We start from the raw sequence: 19,314 nt of genomic DNA, 5'->3' as shown, positions 1-19,314 counted from the left end.
AAGATCAATTTAATTTTATGGATTCTTTATTGGAATTATAACTCAGTGTTGATCCCGCCTCTCTGCCCTGATTGACAGATTTCAACACCTGTTAGAGGATTACAAATTTCAGAGTCAATCACGTATTTGTCAGCGTTTGACAGGTTTTGTGGAAGTGTCATATTTCATCAGATTTCAGGTTTGAATGTTTCGCTGGATTTCAGCGAGTTTTGTATTTAATGTTTGAGACGACAGAATGTGTCAGACTTTATGTCGTCGTTTCACCTGCTGCGCTCTCTGTTAGCTAGCTTCACAACACCTTTACACCTGTTTGTTCCTAAAGCTGGTTCAAGGTCTGTTCAAAGCTGTTCAACTTCCTGTCACTGATACCGTGATGTTACTAGTGTTCAGATCAAGCGCTCGGTCATTCACAGGCCCCGTCTGCTCTGCTAGTGACCTACTGTAGCTCAGCTGTTAGCGTCAGCCTCTGCTGTCTCCTGCGTGTCTCTGGTGTTTAGCTCCCGTATTGCCAGTGGTACACGTTAATACTGTAGTTTGGATGCTGAGGCTAAGTGAATTGGAAATGCTGTAGCTAGCCAGTCCCGATTAGCCAGTGCTAACACCGGGAAGCCGGGTGGATCTTTTACCAGCTTTTGCGAGTGCTAACTTTGAACCCTGCTGTTTGGCTTTCAGCTACTTTATCCACCAGATAACGACAATGACACAAGTATGATTATGAATTAGTCGTTGTTAATAAGAAAGTAATGTAATGTAAAAAAGTGTTGTTAAGTTACCAGCTTTGCTAGCCCTATAGTGTAATGCTATGCTAATGCTAGGCTGTGTAATTAATACAATGTATAATATAATATTCCAGTATTATTCGCTCCTCCTCATCTCAGTTAGCTCATATTACAAAACAGTCATGTCATGTGGAAACGCTCAGAGACGTAACCCCTGCTGTAAGATCTAAGACGGAACGTCTGCGTGTGCTGGATCTATTTCAGCCGCTGCAAAACTAACAATGGAAGTCGCACATAAACTCCTACACAGGTAAGACATTGTGTTTAAACGGGGCTATGTTTGAACTTACACTCAGCTTCAGGCCTTCTCACCAACACTGAAGCACCAACAATAAATAAATGATGCAGACAGGGTGCGACAGGATGTACAGACGAAGTACTAAACCAGCAGTTATTAAAGACTGACCTGCCGCCTACATGATGTTCTTCAGCCCTATGAGCCACAATATACTGACATCAAACAACTGTTGTCTCCTATATCAGCTTCTCTAAAACCTACAACAGAATTTAAATATTTCGTCTCAGCTACAAAGATCTTAATCAGGTCGCATCATATCCTAAAGAGCTCATAGTGGCCTCTTACTGCTCGAGAACACTGCGCTCACAGAATTCACTCCTGCTTAGCGTCTCTAAGACTAGTATGGGAGAAATCCAGGGTCTGCAAACCTGTGGGGAGCTGTCGGGCACAGAGAGCGTCTTTCTCGCTCCAGACTGGATTTGAATTCATCCTACGTTAGAACAGAGCGAGGGACAGGAATACTGAGGGAGGAAAAGAGCGGGTTGAAAAGTTCAGCTGGCTCCCTGCGGGCGATAAACGGCTGGTACTGACACATATTCTTTATCATATATTCATCTGCTCCTTCTCTCTGTTTTCAGTTAGAGCAGAGCGGCCCGCTTTAAGGCTGAAATTCACTTCGTTCACCTCCTTCTTTTCTTTCTCTCTTTCTCTCACTTCGGTCTCTTTCTTCTTTTCTTTCTGTTCAGTCTTTTTCCTGTCTCTCTCTCTCTCTCTCTCTCTTTTGTTGTGGCACACACTCTCTGTTTCTTCCATCTGTGCAGCAGGCAGCAGATTAAAAAAGACCTGGATCCCATTAAACACACATCACCTTCACGCTGCTGTGTGTGTGTCGTCATGTTCATACATACTGTATGTTTTATAGCACGTCCAAATGTGTGTGTGCGTGTGTGTGTGTGTGTGTGTGTGTGTGTGTGTGTGTGCTGCAGAGGGATGATGGCGTAGCAATCGGAGGCTGGTTCATCAGGAGGTCAGACACACACACACACACACACACACACGCTGAGCGGCTGCAGAGAGAGATGGATGGCAGTCTGAGGCTCCCTGCTGCTTTGGTAGGGAAATATATGGCACTGAGGTAGCTATGGTGACACACACACACACACACACACACACACACACATACAGTACATAAGGACATACACGCACACACATACAGAGACATACATCCATGCATACACTCAAACATGAATGCTGCTTTTCATAACAAGTGTAATGAGTCATTTGAAACTGTTTAACGCTGTGTATAAACACACACACACACACACACACACACACACACACACTTCCTTAACCACTTTCATCTCTATAAAATAAATGAAAATAAAATGACACTCTACATGGAAATGTGCAGTTTTCCGTGTTGATATTACGATTTAAATATTATCATAAACCTTCATGTGACATTATTTCGTCCCGTCTGTCATGAAGCTGTTTTACTTTCTGATCAGCAGAACAAACACACGTATGTGTTTAAGAAAAGCTCTACAGACACAGGCTTCAGTGTGAGTGTGTGTGTGTGTGTGTGTTTCTGCAGACTTTATATGTATGCAAGAAATAAAACTACATACGTATAACAGCAAGAGCGTGAAAGTAATGTCAGCATGATGAGTGTGTGAAGGCCGAGAGGAGGAACGAGCTGCTGCCCGTCCTCCAGTGCCACGTCAGACATGCAGAACAGAGACGCTGTGCAGAGACCCAGAGAAATTACCCATGATGCACCACAAGTCTTAGTTTGATGCAGAATTTGTACATGAGCCTGAATGCAGCACAAAATGGAACTGAGAACATTGATCTGTTTATTTATTGTGATAAATAAATATAATATTGATTAATAATCGTGCAGCACTATTAAAGAGTATGCAATTATCTCTTTATGCTATTAAAACCTTATTATCAAACTCTATATATGCAATTTAATATTGCATAGAATCACACACAGATGCATGAATGTTTACACATGCACATATACTGTCATACGTTTTTGTTTTTTTAACTCTGCTGCTAATGAAGCCGATCAATGGGAGTGAAATTAAATTGTAAATCTAGTAAATGAGGGAGGATCTGTTTCACAGAATAGTTCGTTGCTCTGTGTTGAGCCGTGACCTGGTGCCAAAAACACATTCTTTGAATAAGGAGAGGTAAAAAAATAGGACACAAAGGAAGTCGAAAGGATAGAGGAGAAATAAGAGCAGAAAGAACTAGCGAAGAAGAGGAAGAGTGAGGAGAGAAAAAGGAGGAGAGGGGGAAAGGAGAGTGTGAAGGGAAAAGAGGAGGAGAGCAGATGGAAAACAGAAAAGAGACAGTTAATCCTCACATGAAAAAATGAAGGGAAAAACAGGAAGATGAGGGATGTGTTGGGAATAAAAAAGAAGAGGAGGAGTGTGATAACATGATGATGAATAGACTTCAGAGAAGATGGAAAAAGAAACGAGGTGGGAGGAGATAAGAGGAGAAGAAAAAGTTAAAAAACAGGATGGTACACTTCTGAGAAAGAAAACATGAGGAGAAGAGGAGACGAAGAAGAGAATGGTGACGAGAAGAGAGAACATGAACATTAAACATTAAGCAGCGTGTCTGTTAATAAAGAGGAAACCTCCATAGATACACACATTCATGGCTCATATGCACATTCAATTTAATGATTTAAGTTACAGTCAGACAGGAAGTGACTCTGACTGCCTTATCATTTGTGTTTGTTTGCTTTGGTTGAACACAGTCATGAATATTCTCCCTTTCAGATACGTCAGGAAACTAAACGCTGTTGCTTCTGTGTTCCTAACATCACCTGTCCTCTCACAGCTGGTTAACCTCCCTCCTCCTCCTGAGCTGTGTCTGATGAACTCTCCTGCTGCTTCCAGCTCTTTGAGGCTGACCAGTGCCCAGTGTGATGAGCTGTTAGCTCGGGTCGGTACCAGGATTTCTCTGATGGACACCAACTACCGGCGTTCTGTCTCAGCTGTGGAGCGCCTGTCCATCTGTCTCTGCTGAGTGGCAGTTTCACTGTATCTAGCAAGTCACACGTGGGCTGAGATCTGTCTCACTACAGCGCTATGAAGCCACAACAAACAGATGTTACTGAGATTTAATGACAATAAACAGGCTGAGAGGATGCTGAGAGAACTACATCAGGAGGCAGGTTTTTACAGAGGCTGAAGTCAGGTCTGTCTGTGAGACGACGAGAACACTACTTTGAAATGACTGTTTTTTGAATGGAGTTTGGTAACAAGCTTTTATAATGCAGCCTCAGGACATCTGCAGAATCTATGCTCGTAGGCTTTCATGACCCAACGTCACTCAAACCTGGTTCCAAAATAACGCATCTTCCTCTGTAACAAAAAGGTCTATCTCTGTAGGGATCCTTTCTGTCATGTTGTCACACACTTAGAATAACAACAAGAACTTTTAGTGGACGACCTTTGACCCATCAAGGATTATGTTGCAGCCGTTACAGCCTGTTTCACTGCTGCAGGATGAACATCTACTGGAGACACTCACACATATGTTTATGCATCGTCATCATCACAGAGCTGACACGTTGCAGCTCCTTAGCTCTGTGACAGTATGTGACCTCTGGACGACCTTTGCCCTGTGGCTGACTGCAGCCTCGCAGAGTGACCTCAGGTTGATTCCTGACCCCTGACTCCCTTGGGACTCTGTGTGTGCGTGTCTGTGTGTGCGTACAGTAGGTGTGTATTGATCTCCACTGTAGCAGAGGGATCAATAAGACTCCAGTGTGTGTTTCATGTGTCAGATGTGTTTGTGTCCCTGAACACAGCTCGTTTCCTGTCCAACATCTGCACCGCATAAACACCCCGACGTGTGTGTGTGTGTGTGCGTGTCTGCCTCATGCCTTTGATTGTGTGTGTGTGTATATACAGGTCTCAGGGTGGATTACTCCCCATATATCATCCTGTGTGTGTGCACGTGTGTGTGCACGTGTGTGTGTGTTTCTTCCTTTTGCACGTGAAAACAACACTTTTGGATTTCAGTACTCCCCATCAACGTCACGCACACACCGCAGGAACATCTGAGCGTCTTAGTCTATTTTTAAATTCTTGCAACAGATTCCACTAAATGTGTGTGTGTGTGTGTGTGTGTGTGTGTGCATCTTTCTGTGTGTGTGTGAGTGCGTGTGTGTCTTTGTCTCTGTGTGTGTGTGTGTGTGTGTGTGGGTGTGTGTGTGTGTGTGTGTGTATGGTATGTCTCCTTTGTGTTTGTGTGTGCAGCCCGGCCGTTCACTCATCCTCTCCTTCAACATTCCTGCTGAGCAGAGCAGAGGTCACTGCCAGGACAAGGCAAGCTGTGTGTGTGTGTGTGTGTGTGTGTGTGTGTGTATGTGTGTGTGTGTGTGCGTGTGTGTGAGTGCGTGTGTATGTGCATGTGCGTGCGGGGCCTCCTCTGTCCAGGATGAAGGATGGAGGGAGGAGGTGAAGGAGAGGTGAGCGGGTGACGGGGAGGAGGTCATCCCACGGTCAAATACAAACGCCTCCGACGTCTACTCCTCCTCTCACCCACTTCTTCTCCTCTTCCTCCTCGCTCCATCTTCTTCTTTTTCCTCCTCCTTCTCCTCTCCTTCCTCCTCCTGTCTTACTTGTCCTAATCACACACTCACACACTCACACTCACACACACACACACTGAGCTGTATGAGCTATTTTTAGTCGAGGAGAGAGAAGGAGAGACATACTTGCTAGAACGGATCTAATCTGGTTATCTGGTTGTGTCACACACACACACACGCACACACACACACACACACACACACACACACACACACACACACACACACACACACACACACACACACACACACACACACACACACAGCCGTGACCCAGAATGTGACCCTGAGCTGTAATGGATAAAAAATGAGAGACCTTTGACCTCTTCCTTCCCTCCTCCCTCTACAGTATTCCCTCCCTCTCTTCCATCCGTCCTTTCCTCCACTCCTTTTTTCTTTCTTTCCTTTACTTCTTCCTTTCTCCTCCAGAGTTCCTTTCTCAGACTTTTCCTCCTTCCCTTTTTACCATCCCTCCCTCCTTCCTCTCGTGTTTATCTTTATTCATGTAGGCACAGAAGAGTGAAAGGCCTAAGGATTGTTTTTAATGTAGTCGAGTGTGTTGGAAGAATTCAAATGTTTGAATAAAGTTGAAATGTTCAGAAGGAAGTTGTTAAAAATAAAGTTCACCTTTCAAATTAAGTTTAAATGTTTACAAAACGTTGTCTTGTTGAAAATAAAGTTGACACGACTGGAATAGAGTTTACGTTTTCAAAATAAAGTTCAAACGTTTAGAAAAAAGTTTAGTATAAAGTTTACGTTTTCAAAATAAAGTTCAAACGTTTAGAAAAAAGTTTAGTATAAAGTTTACATTTTCAAAATAAAGTTCAAATGTTTATAAAAAAAGTTTAGTTTAAAGTTTACATTTTCAAAATAAAGTTAAAACGTTTAGAAATAAGTTTAGTATAAAGTTTACATTTTCAAAATAAAGTTAAAACGTTTAGAAATAAGTTTAGTATAAAGTTTACATTTTCAAAATAAAGTTCAAATGTTTATAAAAAAAGTTTAGTTTAAAGTTTACATTTTTAAAACAAAGTCAAACTTCCAGGATGAATCTAAAACAATAACTGGAAGATAAAGTGAAAATGTTTGAGTAAAGATGACATGTTCAGTCGATGTGTAAGCATTCTGGGAAAGTGTGAACGTTTAAAATAAAGATGAACTTTAATCAGTGGAGATAAAAGAAACAAATGTTCTGATGAGGACGTTTAGAATTAATTGAGAAATTAATAAATTAATGAAGTATTTCAGAGGGAGTGTTTTATGTTCAGGCTCACAGAAGAAAGAAGTCAGCCTTTATTTTATTCATGAATGACGTGTGGATATAAAACACATGTATGTGTAATACACATGTATGTGTGCACATGCACCGATCACATATTTGACTATAGAATTCTTTAAAGAGTTTTTTCTCCTGTTTGATTTATTGATTTAAAGCTGATTTGACAAACTGTTTTTAATGTTGTTTTTTCATATTTTGAGTCTGAATTATGTTTCTGTTATTTTCCCTGTTTTTCATCAGCACATACATTGTAACATTGTAATTGCAACATTGTAACATTGTAATTGTAACATTGTAACATAGTAACATTGTAATTGTAACATTGTAACAATGTAACGTTTTTGATCTACTTCAAACAAACAGCAAATATTCATTTCTCATCTCTATTCATTTGAGGGAACGAGTCCGAGCAGAACCCAGGTAGCCTGACGGTTGTTTGTTTTTGTATTTAAGATCAGGACCAGACATTTCTATAAATACGTGTTTATTCCTCTGCAGGTTTATAATCTTCAGAGGTTCTGACCGATTTAAGTGCTGATTGTAACAAATTTAAGGTTTCAGTGACTGTGGTGAGTTGAGTTTGTTTGTTCTTCCTGAAACATAAGTTTATTTATTGTGCATATTTACCTGCAGAAGAGAGAAGTTTCTTCTGTTTGGAGATTTTTCTTAGTGATTATTTCCGCCTTAAACCTTTACAGTGCTTTACATTGGTCCTTCATATTAACCCTTATGAATTAGAGCTCCAGGACGTCATGTCGAGGCCCTGCTGGGCTTCAGGGTCGCTCACAGCACTGATCCAGTTTGATTCTAGCAGAGCCTCTGTGACCAGAAGGTGTCAAACTCAGAAAACATTTAACATACATTTCATCTTTAAAGTCAACTTTGTTTATGACATGAAATAACAATAATCTCCATTAAATAAATTCTGTATGACTACGAACCCTCCAGCCTTTGCCTCATAAATCCTCACATTTTGCTCTATTACCTTTGAATTAATTGTATTACTATTTTATTCATTACTATTTATAGTCATTTTAATTATTAGTCTCCAGAGGAGGACTGCAACCAGCTGGACCGACGTGAAGATGGTTTCTTTTGGTTCAAATATTTAAAATAAATCAAATGACAGAAATAATAACTTAAAAAAGTTCAGGTCAGAAATAAAATCATTTTAGACAAATCAGATAAAACTTTAATAAAACAGTCATTTTGTAGTATTAAAATGTACCATTTGTAATACATAATTAAATTAACTTAATGAGGTTATATTAAAAAGAGTCATATGAGAGTTGATTTACTGCTGGCTGAATTTACAGCTGGTGTTATTAACAGTTCAGATCGGAGCAGGAGGAGGACGCTGACTTAGTCATTAGATTACAGTCATCACTTTAGTTACGGTTTAAAGAGGAAATAAACACACTGTCTGATGATTCCTCTCAGGTATATGTCCTCTGAATACACACACACACACACACACACACACACACACACAGCCTCTGTGTCATCAGACCTGCAGGCCTTTAAGCTGCGCGCCACCTGCTGGTCAGAACAGTAAAAGCATCTTTCTTCCAGTTTTCACGCTGCAGTCAGTCAGCTGACTCTCTCTCAGAGACACTTCAGCAGTAAACAGTCACAAGTATGAGAGGTCAAAGGTCAGAGGTGAGGTGATCAGAGAGGAGCTGGTCCCTTTGTCACAGAGGAAACATCTTTAAGGCTGAAGAGGTGAAATCAGGACGGCGTAAAGGGAACAATAAGGCTGAATCTCATCGACGTCACCGCCAGCGTCTCACAGGCAAAGAAACATTTTCATTTAAATAAAGGCTCCTAAATGACGGCGCTGCTCTCCTCCTGAGACTCAGGAGAGAAACCACAATCAGGTTTGTGTCCAGCAGGTTTCCTACAAGGAATTCATCCTCGTGAGGAGTCACCTCTATGAATCACGGAGGAAATCCTCACACATCACAACAAGGAAACACCTTGAAAACACGTACAAATATCTGGTGTCAAAGAACCAACAGATGTCTGACAGTGAACGTTGGACTAAAAACTACATTTGTTTGATACAGAAAAAGATTTAGGAATTATTTTTACAGTGTGAAGGAAAATGAACATTTATCAACAGCTGAAGCTACTGTCTGAAATATACCTCATAACCAGTGATGTCACACTGAAAACAGGAACATTTGCATAAAGACAAAAAATATTATAAATATATAATATATATTATTTCAGTATTATTTCAGGAGTAGGTAGGAAAATCAGCTTTAAACTGGCATCTAATGCCTTTGTAATAATATAATAAATAACCTGAATTCGCTTAAAGTAAAAAATCAGTAATCCTGAATAAATGTACAAAAGAAGAATTCAGAAGATCATCAGGATAAAAAATGTTTCTGTGATTTAAGACATTTCATTTACTCAAGCTTCACTTTCTGCAGTGTCGTGTTTTAGTTCATAACAACAAAGAAGAAATAGAAGGAGGTAAATGTGAAAGAGATTTCCTCCAGTTATAAAGTAAAATAAAATAAGTAAAATATAAAATTTGTACAACAGATTTATTCTTCGTCATTTGGTTCAAACGGCCCAAAACATCCAAATAACACGACTTCTGTTTGTGTTATTGTTTCACATCACACAGTATATGTGTGTTATTATGGTTTTAACACTGTGAATACTGAGTTCATTAATTATAAAAGAAGAACGAATTTTCTCCTCTGCCTGCAAATTTTTTGCAAACGTATTTTATATCATTTGTTTGATTTAAACGTGCAGATAAATATATGCACGTAAAAAAACGATGCTATATTTTGTAAAAGTCATTAGAATTTAAATTAAAAGTTTATATATATCCTCTGCCATCCTCACCTAATTTTAACATTCTGCTGTCGTCTCTTTGCCTACATGCAGAATGAGCTGGACAGACACCGAGCTTCATCCTGATCACAGACATCACTGCCGGCCTCCCCGATGCTCATATCAGAGGGGAACAAGTCCCTGCAGCAGGTTCAACATCTGCTCACTCTTCCTGCAGGTGTCCACACACTTTCAGCCATGTACTTCCCTCAGCAAGTGAAGGTCAAAGGTCATCACAAACAAACACAAACATTCACACTGAGTTTGTCTGTTTCTCTCCTCTGTGCTGCATTAAGTCCGTCTGCTCTGCTTCATCACACTCATCAATATTTCAGAGACGCTCTCACACATTCATCACAGTGTGAGCCCTCGTTAGAGAAGGACCTCCTCCTCCTCCTCCTCCTCCTCCTCCTCCTCCTCTCTCTCTACAGTACTCACTAATTAGAGCTCTCTCTCTAACTCTTTCTTCTGTCTCACAGTTTGGTGTTAAATCAAAAGTTTGTTTGTACCATGTGATATTGAAAACAGGAAACACAGAGAAAGTCAGACAGATGTGTCTGATTGCTTGTATCGATATCTGTTAAATGTCATCCTGTCACTTCATACAATTTATGCTTCATTAACAACAAGAGCAACATCAGGACGGGCTGTGATCAGTTCAGATCTGTGCCGCGCCGTGCAGAGGCCTCCTGAGCTTGCTGATCGACACATGGCCGTCCTTCTCTCCAGGATGCAGACGTATCATGGAGCTGAAATGATCTGAGCATACCGGCCTTCCTTTTCCACCAACGGTCGCCTTCCTTTTCCACCAACGGTCGCAGAATCCAAAAGGCCAGCTTTGCAACCGATGTCATCAACGATATGATTCACAGGAGCAGCGACACTGATTGGGGGAGCCATGAGGGGGCTGGATTGTTTATCGGAGGTGCTAAAGATTTTACGCATCAACCAATATCAAAACATTTAATTACTAAAGAAAAGTGAGATTCAAATATACCACATGAATACTTAAATACAAGTACAATAAACACAGTGCATTATAACTGAACAAGAAATATCCACAGCAGCAATCAGCACATAAAGCCTCTGAGGGTTTACAACATACCTGAGCTGTTATTAAACAGACTGTAACGCTGCTGTGAACACTGCAGGTGATGCATCCTGCTCAAAGCGTGCGTGCAGACTGAGGCGCACAGGAAGTACAAAGGGAATCATTTTATTATGTTTAAATATAAAACAGAGATGTTTGTAGAAAGTGCAAAAGATGATGTACGGTCCAGGGGTTCGGATACAGCTCTATACACTGCTCTTTAACCTTATTGTTTTATATCATTACATTTTGTTAATTAATGTTAGCAAAAATATCCGTGTTTTTCTCTGCTCCATCAGCAGATGAAGGATATTTTCTAAGTTAAGCGCTCCGTTTTCCTTCTCAGGATCTCAATCAATATTCAGGCTGCTTGTTAAAAAAAAAACACATTTTTATAATAAATAAAACTATTAATATTACGGCTTAAATAAACCACACACACAAAGGTTGCAGAAAATAAATGCTGTAAATACTTTGTTGCTGTTCACAGCGCTGTGGTGTGTTGGACTTGGAGCAGGGCGACACCTGCTGTCTGAAAGGTGAACTGCAGCCTCCTGTCTGCTCATATGCTGTTATGTAATATTAGCAGCACAATGTTACTAATCCAAACACATCACCAGTTTCAATCCAACCTGTTTAATGCTGTGATTTAAACTTAAACGTATATTCAGCCTTCATGTGTTTCACTGCACAAACAAACATTTCTATCAAACCCTGAACCATTTCTGTGCAGAAAAACATGCTACTTACAAGCTAAATATATATATATATATATATATATATATATGTATATATATCACTGTTACAGAACAACGTAATGACTTCATCTGCAGATTTGGTGATTTTGAATGTTTAAGAAAAACTGTTCATTGATGTGTTTTAAAGATGTCACTGAACAAACCAGTAAAATCCTTGTTACACAATAAAACAAGACTCATTTTGACGTTTGAGGCCGACATGTTTCTCACTGTAACGCTGAACACGACCAACAAATGTGCCTTTAACAGGATGTGAAATCACATGTTTTTATAAACCAACATCAGGAGGAAACTATGCCACAAAAATATATATTTAATTTACCTTTTATATCACTGGCATCATTTATTTCCCCTTTTTATTTATATCTTTATACATTTCTGAATGTTTATCAATTTTTATTTATTCTTATTTTTAAAACTCTTTCATGTTTTCATGTATTTATTTTGTATTTTTGTTTCTGCATTAGTTTAATTTTTCTACATATGTATTTTCTGTATTATTTTCTATATATTAATATAAAATAAACTCATGTCTTGTGAATCCTGTGAGAGCTGCTCTTTGAAGTCTCTGCACTGTGACTAACTGTGAGCTGGTTTATTATTTTTAGTGATGAAGTAAATAAATTCTTCCCAAACTTCTCGGCTTCTCTCAGTGAACTGACACTATTTGATGTGTTCTCTCTGATTTGTCTCATTTTAGGAACATTTGAAGTCCTGAACAGGTCAAATCAAACGTTTTAGCTCTTTAAAGAATATTTTGAGGCCTAAAAAGGTTAAAGTGTTGCATATTTGACTACTTTAAACTGTTTTTAATTTCCCAAAGACGTATTATCTTTTTAAAAACCTCTCGATCACCTGGTGTCCCCTCAGATTTACCTGCAGGCCCCTTAGTGTTTGTAGAGCCTCAGATTAACCTGAAGCACTGATGGTTAACAGGCCGTGATGTACAGGTATGATCGAGGAAGAAAGACGTCATTTTTAAAGGCTCACGCCTCCAGAGGAAACGTTTTTGGACCTGATCATTCTAAAAAAAAAGAGGCCATTAACCGTGAGGACATAATGTGCAGCGTTCAGGAGTCAGCTGCTCAGCCTTCACTTCAAGGCAACATGTGAGGGTCTGAACATGTTTCCCATCCCTCCATGCAGAGAGGTGACCTTGTCCAGTCCTTCACCAAGGTACTGAGGACAGAAAAAAATGTCTGACTGATGGAGCGGGAACATTTCGCAGCATCATTCAGATCGATCACACGTCCTCAGCGGTGCAGCGTGCGAGTGGTGCAGCGCTGCAGCAGATCTGAAGCCCGCTGAAAAAAGAGCTGGTGGGATTTTGTGATTCTCTGAAGTTTGGACATCAGAGAGTCAGACTGAGACGGCAGAGCCAAGGTTAACCCTGCTGCAGGGCAGAGCCGGGGCACGGGGTCAAAGGTCAGAGAGGAAAAAAAGGTCAGGGAGGAACAGGACAGAGCTACTGGCCGCGCAGTGACATACCTGTGATCAACAGAGGGGAGGAGATGGAAACATGGAAAACAGAAAGTTTTGTTGTTTATATATCGACAGGAACTCATTCAATGTTTATTTATCATATCTGTCCTGGTGACATTTGTGGCTTTGACCACTTATATAACGCGCTGATACTGATGTGTATTTGGGATAACATCAGTGGGTTTCATTTTCCTGATTTAGATTAGATTAGAAACTTTGTCGGTGTCGTAAAAACAGTTTAGCAGCTCTCTTGGCAGTAAAAGCAAGTAAAAACATTCAGATAGAAATAAATAAATAAAGACAGATCAATAGATAAATAGATTATTATTTAATGCATTCAATGTTTTCTATTTCCACTTGTATTTAAATCTTAATTTGGATTTTAAATCATTCAAAATAAATAACTGGGATTACCTTCCATTTTATTTATTTCTATCCCTGTTTCACGTTTATTCGTTTTATTTTCATGCTGTTTCCTTCTTGCAAAGCAATTTAAGCTGCATGTTTGATTAAAAAGTCCAATAAAAATTAAACTTGTTATTAATGGAAAATGTGATAAATATTTTATTCATAAAAGTTTTATTTTTGCTGTCGATTTTTGTCTACCGTAAATACCTAAACATCATCATTACAGTCTAATTTTAAAGTTTATCTTTTGTTGACCGAGTGTCATCACAATAATATAATAATATAATTATAGTATGAAAATTATTGCAACTTTTCTGACATAAAACGACCCATATATAATATTATTATATTATTATAAACGATAGAAAAAGATCAGTCCAGAAGTTAGCAGCATCAGTACTGTTAAAAATGTTAAACGTATAAAACAGAATTAAAAGAGTTCAGTATCTCTGATCTAAAACAGACAGTAACTGAGTACACAAGCATGTAAACAGCGCACACACACACACACACACACACACACACACATGTCTCCCGCAGCATGACCTCTGGCTGACCCTGGAAGAGGGTGAGACAATGGAGAGAGGTCAAAAGTTCAGAGAGAGAAAGGAAGCAGCGAAGTCCAGGAGCAGGATTATCAGTGCGTTCGTACTCAGTAATGAAACGATGTGACTGAGAAGGTTGGAATGATTGTCTCTTTCTCTCTGTGTTTGTTTCCTTCTTGCTCTCTAGCATGAGGTCGTAGTGTGTACACAGACTGATCAGGCCCTGTTGTTTACTTCCTGTCTCCTCCTGCAGCCGTCACCATGACAACAGGTAGAGCCTGACCCCTCTGTAACCTCACAGACATGGAAGTCAGTGAGCCCCTCCTCTAAGTGGGAGTGAAACTGAGGTCGTGACTGCGTTTAGAGGTCACTGTGAGGTCGGAGGATGAACAGGCTGTAGTCGTGACAATTTTTGTTCTATTTTTTGTTTTGATATTATTTCCCATAATAACTCATTACCACGTTTTATAATCTGTCAGGTAAATGCCCACATGTTTTAAAGTGTATTTATCCAGTGGATGTGTTCATCCTGCAGCAGCGAAACAGGCTGTAATGGCTGCAACATAATCCTTGATGGGTCAAAGGTCGTCCACTAAAAGTTCTTGTTGTTTCCACTGACAGGCTCCGATTGTTCTTCTAAGTGTGTGACAACATGACAGAAAGGATCCCTACAGAGATAGACCTTTTTGTTACAGAGGAAGATCATTGTTTTAACCACACACAGACGTTACATCGCTCTCTGCACACACACCAGACTCCATTCATAAAAACACTGATTTAAGCTCTCAGAACACAGAGTTCCTGGTGTACAGTTGCAATAACCGGGTGGTTTGTTTGTGTATTTTTTTAATAAATACAAATATTGTGCTGGATCTCAACTAAACATTTAAAACAACAGCATCAAACAATAACACACAGTGTAAAAGATTGAGGCAGAAAATGTCCTTACCCCCCCAAAGGTAAAAATACTGTTTTAGTCAATGCAGTCTGGTAACTTTAAGGAGAGCGATGTAACAGCTGTTTCTGGGTAAAAGAGCATCTTCTATGTAAAAACAGGGCCCTGGTATGACATTGCTATAAAAGCAGCAGGATCTGTCCACCCAAGCTTCTTCCCTCGACTCCTCTGTTGGACTTTTATAGGATCTCTTTGATTCTTTACTATCACCGTCTCAGTTAAACTTAATGTTGTGTTCAGGGGTCCAGGACGTGCAAGAACCAGACCTTACATTGTTTTATCCCCTTGATGCTTCATGCCTTTTCTTTTATTGCTGTTTAACAGTTTGTTCATAAGAACACTGACTGGGAGTTTAACCTCTCCTGGGTCTGACTGACCCTGAACAATAACAACAGTAATATCTCTGCAGGACAACGTAGTGTCTGCGTTTCTGTCTGTGAGTGACAGCTGGGTAAATGAAATCAAAGTATACTGGTTCGTGTGCAGCTTATATTGCTCAGACCACAGTAACTGTTTCCTTAGTGTTGTAAAAATAATAACCGTGTGACATTCTGATGGTCAGTGTTACGGAGCAAAAATCTGAGTGTCCTAATAAAGTTAGTATCAGGCTGAGCTCAGTCTGCAGGCTCACACAGACATTACATGTTAGACCGTTTATACAGAAACTGACCCAGTGTGAGCATCAGACACACAACGCTCTGAGTGATGCAGGGCATAAGGCGCTTCCCTCGGGGGTCATAACATGTTTTTAGGGAGTCCCAATTGGTGAGACTGTACTTAATTAAGTCTTAATTATGGTTTGTAAAGCAAATTTGAATTATAGAGGCGGATTAAACCAACGTGAACTTTCTGTCTCTCTCTTTGTTCTCTCGCTCTCTGTGGAATAATCTATCGGAGGGGTCCAACATCTGCTGTTACCTCACACACACGCACGCACACACACACACACACACAAACGCACATGCAGACCAGCAGCTTGCAACTTCACGCTTGCAACACACTCGTTCACACTGTGCATAAACACACACTCAGATTTATTTATGAGCTTTTGTTTCCTTTGTTAGAGAGAGCTGAGCTGAGCTGAACTTCTAACTCTGCCCCTCTGCCTCTCTCCCTCTCTCTCTCAGGTTGTTGCCATGGAAACAGAGCGTCACACTGAGTTTCACCTTCAGAGCAAACACACACACACATACGCTCAGACAGCTGTGAGGCGGCCGTGCGCTCTACAGTCGTGGAGTTAAATGTGTGAATGGAGGGCTGTAAATTCACCACAGAGAGATTTACAACTCTCTCTCTCTCTCTCTCTCTCTCCCTCTCACACACACACACACTCACTCACACAAATAAAAACACACACACACATACAAATAAAAACATACACACACCAAACTCACAGCAAGTCCAGGAGGAGGGATTTAGTCAAGGTGGATTCAACTGGAACAGTGTGATAGAAGCTCCCTGACCTCTCTCTGATTCACTTCACCAGCTCTACAGGACTAGTTTGATATTGTAGGAATTGATACCTTATACATGACACTATACTGCCTCACATTATGATACAATACAATGACTGTTTATCATTATTATGCACTGTTATTTTGCATTATTGTGCATATTTTGTGTCATGTATGCTAAACCACTTCTAAGAGACAGACACACAAGCATTGTGGTTGACTAACCGAGCAACGCTTCCTCTCACATAAGTTCCTTTGATATCACATCATGATTCATGAGTTTTGTTTCTACAAATGTCCAAGCATACTGTACGTCATCTGACATGCTGGACAGTCGCTCTTAGTTTACATTATAGTTCACAGTATATAAGAGTTAACTGAGAGTCCTGGAGCCTCATGCATGCGCCAACGTTGTATAGCACACTTCCAAATTGACTAAGCATTACATGAGTTAAACATGATTTATAGTGCGTTGCATGTATGAAAAGTGAATAAGAACAGGCTGAAGACAGAGGAGCGTTAGTGCATAGCTGCTGCAGCCAACTGATGGAAGAAAACAAATGCCACAGAGAAAGTGTGTGTGTGTGTGTGTGTTTGTAGAAATAATGTTTCACACATAATGTCAAAAGTAGCATAATTAAATATTATTAAAATTACTGAAATAACAAAATAAATATCAAACATACAGATATCAAAAATAAATAAGCATGATGCATCTGCTGATTTGTCCTTCATGTAAATGTTGCTCTGTTGTGTGTCATGTAAGCAGCAGCAGCAGCGGTGACAGGGAGCTGTGACGGGGGAGCTATGGGGGGCTGGGTGGTTTGTAGCATGAGCTAATAAGCTTACAAACAATAACAACAAATTATTTAACTACAGCATTCCGAGATTCAATAACTAAAATACACTGTACTTCGTGTACAAGACAAGCGTGGTTATCTCGGATCATTCTTGTTGAACAAAACAAAGCATGAATGTATCGAACAATCATCAACAACCACGAGCAAAATTAAAGTCACCACAAAAAACAACTGTGGATTTACAAAGCACTTCCGATGTGAGCAAAACCGACCGTGGTCCTGCTGGAGATGAAAAGTTCACGATAAAGCAGATTCATTCATCAGACGTTACTGTAGAAAACGCGACACTCCTGCTAGCTAGCGGCTGCTTGCTAGCTTTGCCTAACGTTAGCCCGGGGCACACAGCACATGACAGAAGCAGCTTAACTCTAGCTCAATACACTCACTTACTTTTTTTAAGCAGCTCGGTCAGACAGCCCTCTTCTTCCTCCTCCTCTTTGGCCTCATTATCGTCCATGTTTGGTATCCAGAAGTCTCCACGAAGTTAGCAGCTAGCATCCTCACTGCTGGAATTAGCACCGACCATCGTAGACACCTACATAATCCGCTCTCCCTCGTCTTTTCGCGACAAAAGAGTGAAACGGTTCATAATCAGCTGGTTAGCCTTCACAAACTAGAACACACACAGTTGTTGCATTCAGTTAACCGAGTCTTCACTTGTAGTAGGTCCTGGGATAGATATGTTCAGAGTGACGGTTTGTTTACGTGGTCCACACGTACAATCAGAGTGACGCGAATCAACCAATCAAATCGCGCAAGCAGCAAGGTCAACGTCATCACTTTTTTAGTTTTTATTGACAGAGGAGTAGTTTACAACCATCGGAAAACACAGACAGAGCATTCAACTTAAGTATGACTGATACAGCAAAATACGATGAGTAAAAGTTAAACTATTAAATACTATTAAAAGATAATAGCATAAAGAAAGTTAAAAAGAAAAACATAGCTCTATAAAGAATGTATGCAGAATTTAATTAGACGTATCTTTTTTGATAAAATATTTGCAGACAAAAAAATATATAAAGGTATTAGATTTAAAAACAAAAAATGTTTATTGATTGCTGGTTGTTGGTGACTCAGTTACTATAAAATCAGACATATATTTACTTTCAGTGGAATTCCAGCTACTCCTAATAAATTTGCAGTTGTCTTAGACGCCGTTCCCTCTGGTTTTGTGAAGATAATACAAGGATATATCGTGTTTAATATGAATCTGAAAATTAAATGTATCACTAACAAAAACACATACTAATAATAAAGATCTTAGACTTTGCCAGGGGCCGACTCATCCTGTCAGACTCTTTTGTTCAAAATAAATTGAGAAATAAATATGACAATTAGTTCAACTTTAATAGGAAATATTCAGCAAACAAAACCAGAGTTTTATTTATACATTATATTCATCCTGTAAACCAGGAGATGATATTGATGGAGATAATATGTTCTGTGGTATCAAAACCAAAAGTATGTGCCACATACTTTATGAATTGATTTAGAAAAAGAGACATTATTTTTAATGATAAGAAAGATATTGATTGTAAAAAAAATATCTATTTCAAATATTAAAATCTTAAATGCATATGGACAAAAAAGAATCAGAATAAACACCAATTCAAGACAAATATCAGACACTATATAAAAGTTCTAAAGCAATAAAAAATGTTGAAATACGTAAAGCCATAAATATTTTCTGTTGATCTTTATTTTATCTACGTATGTTTCAGTTGAATTCAAATTGTCCCAGCCTGCAGTCTGTCTGCACTCTGTCAACAAATCTATGCAGAACTTTGTCATTTAATTTCTCAGTTCAGGTCGATTTCAAAAACAAACTGTATTGACATGAGTGATGGTCGGTCATTTTTCCTAAAGCACTTAAACCTCCTGAGTCTTGTTTTGTCTCCGGTGTGACTCAGCAGACGCCGAGCAGCTCGATGTCTGACTCTGCAGATTTTGGATCAGAGGTTCTGACTCCTGAAGTCCTGATGTGACCGT

Source organism: Semicossyphus pulcher, unplaced genomic scaffold (assembly GCF_022749685.1).
Source record: "Semicossyphus pulcher isolate SPU_LCO1_2020_fin unplaced genomic scaffold, fSemPul1.0.p SCAF_23, whole genome shotgun sequence".
Taxonomy (NCBI): Eukaryota; Metazoa; Chordata; class Actinopteri; order Labriformes; family Labridae; genus Semicossyphus; species Semicossyphus pulcher.
The sequence above is the reverse complement of the archived record's forward strand: the minus strand, read 5'-3'. Positions refer to the sequence as shown.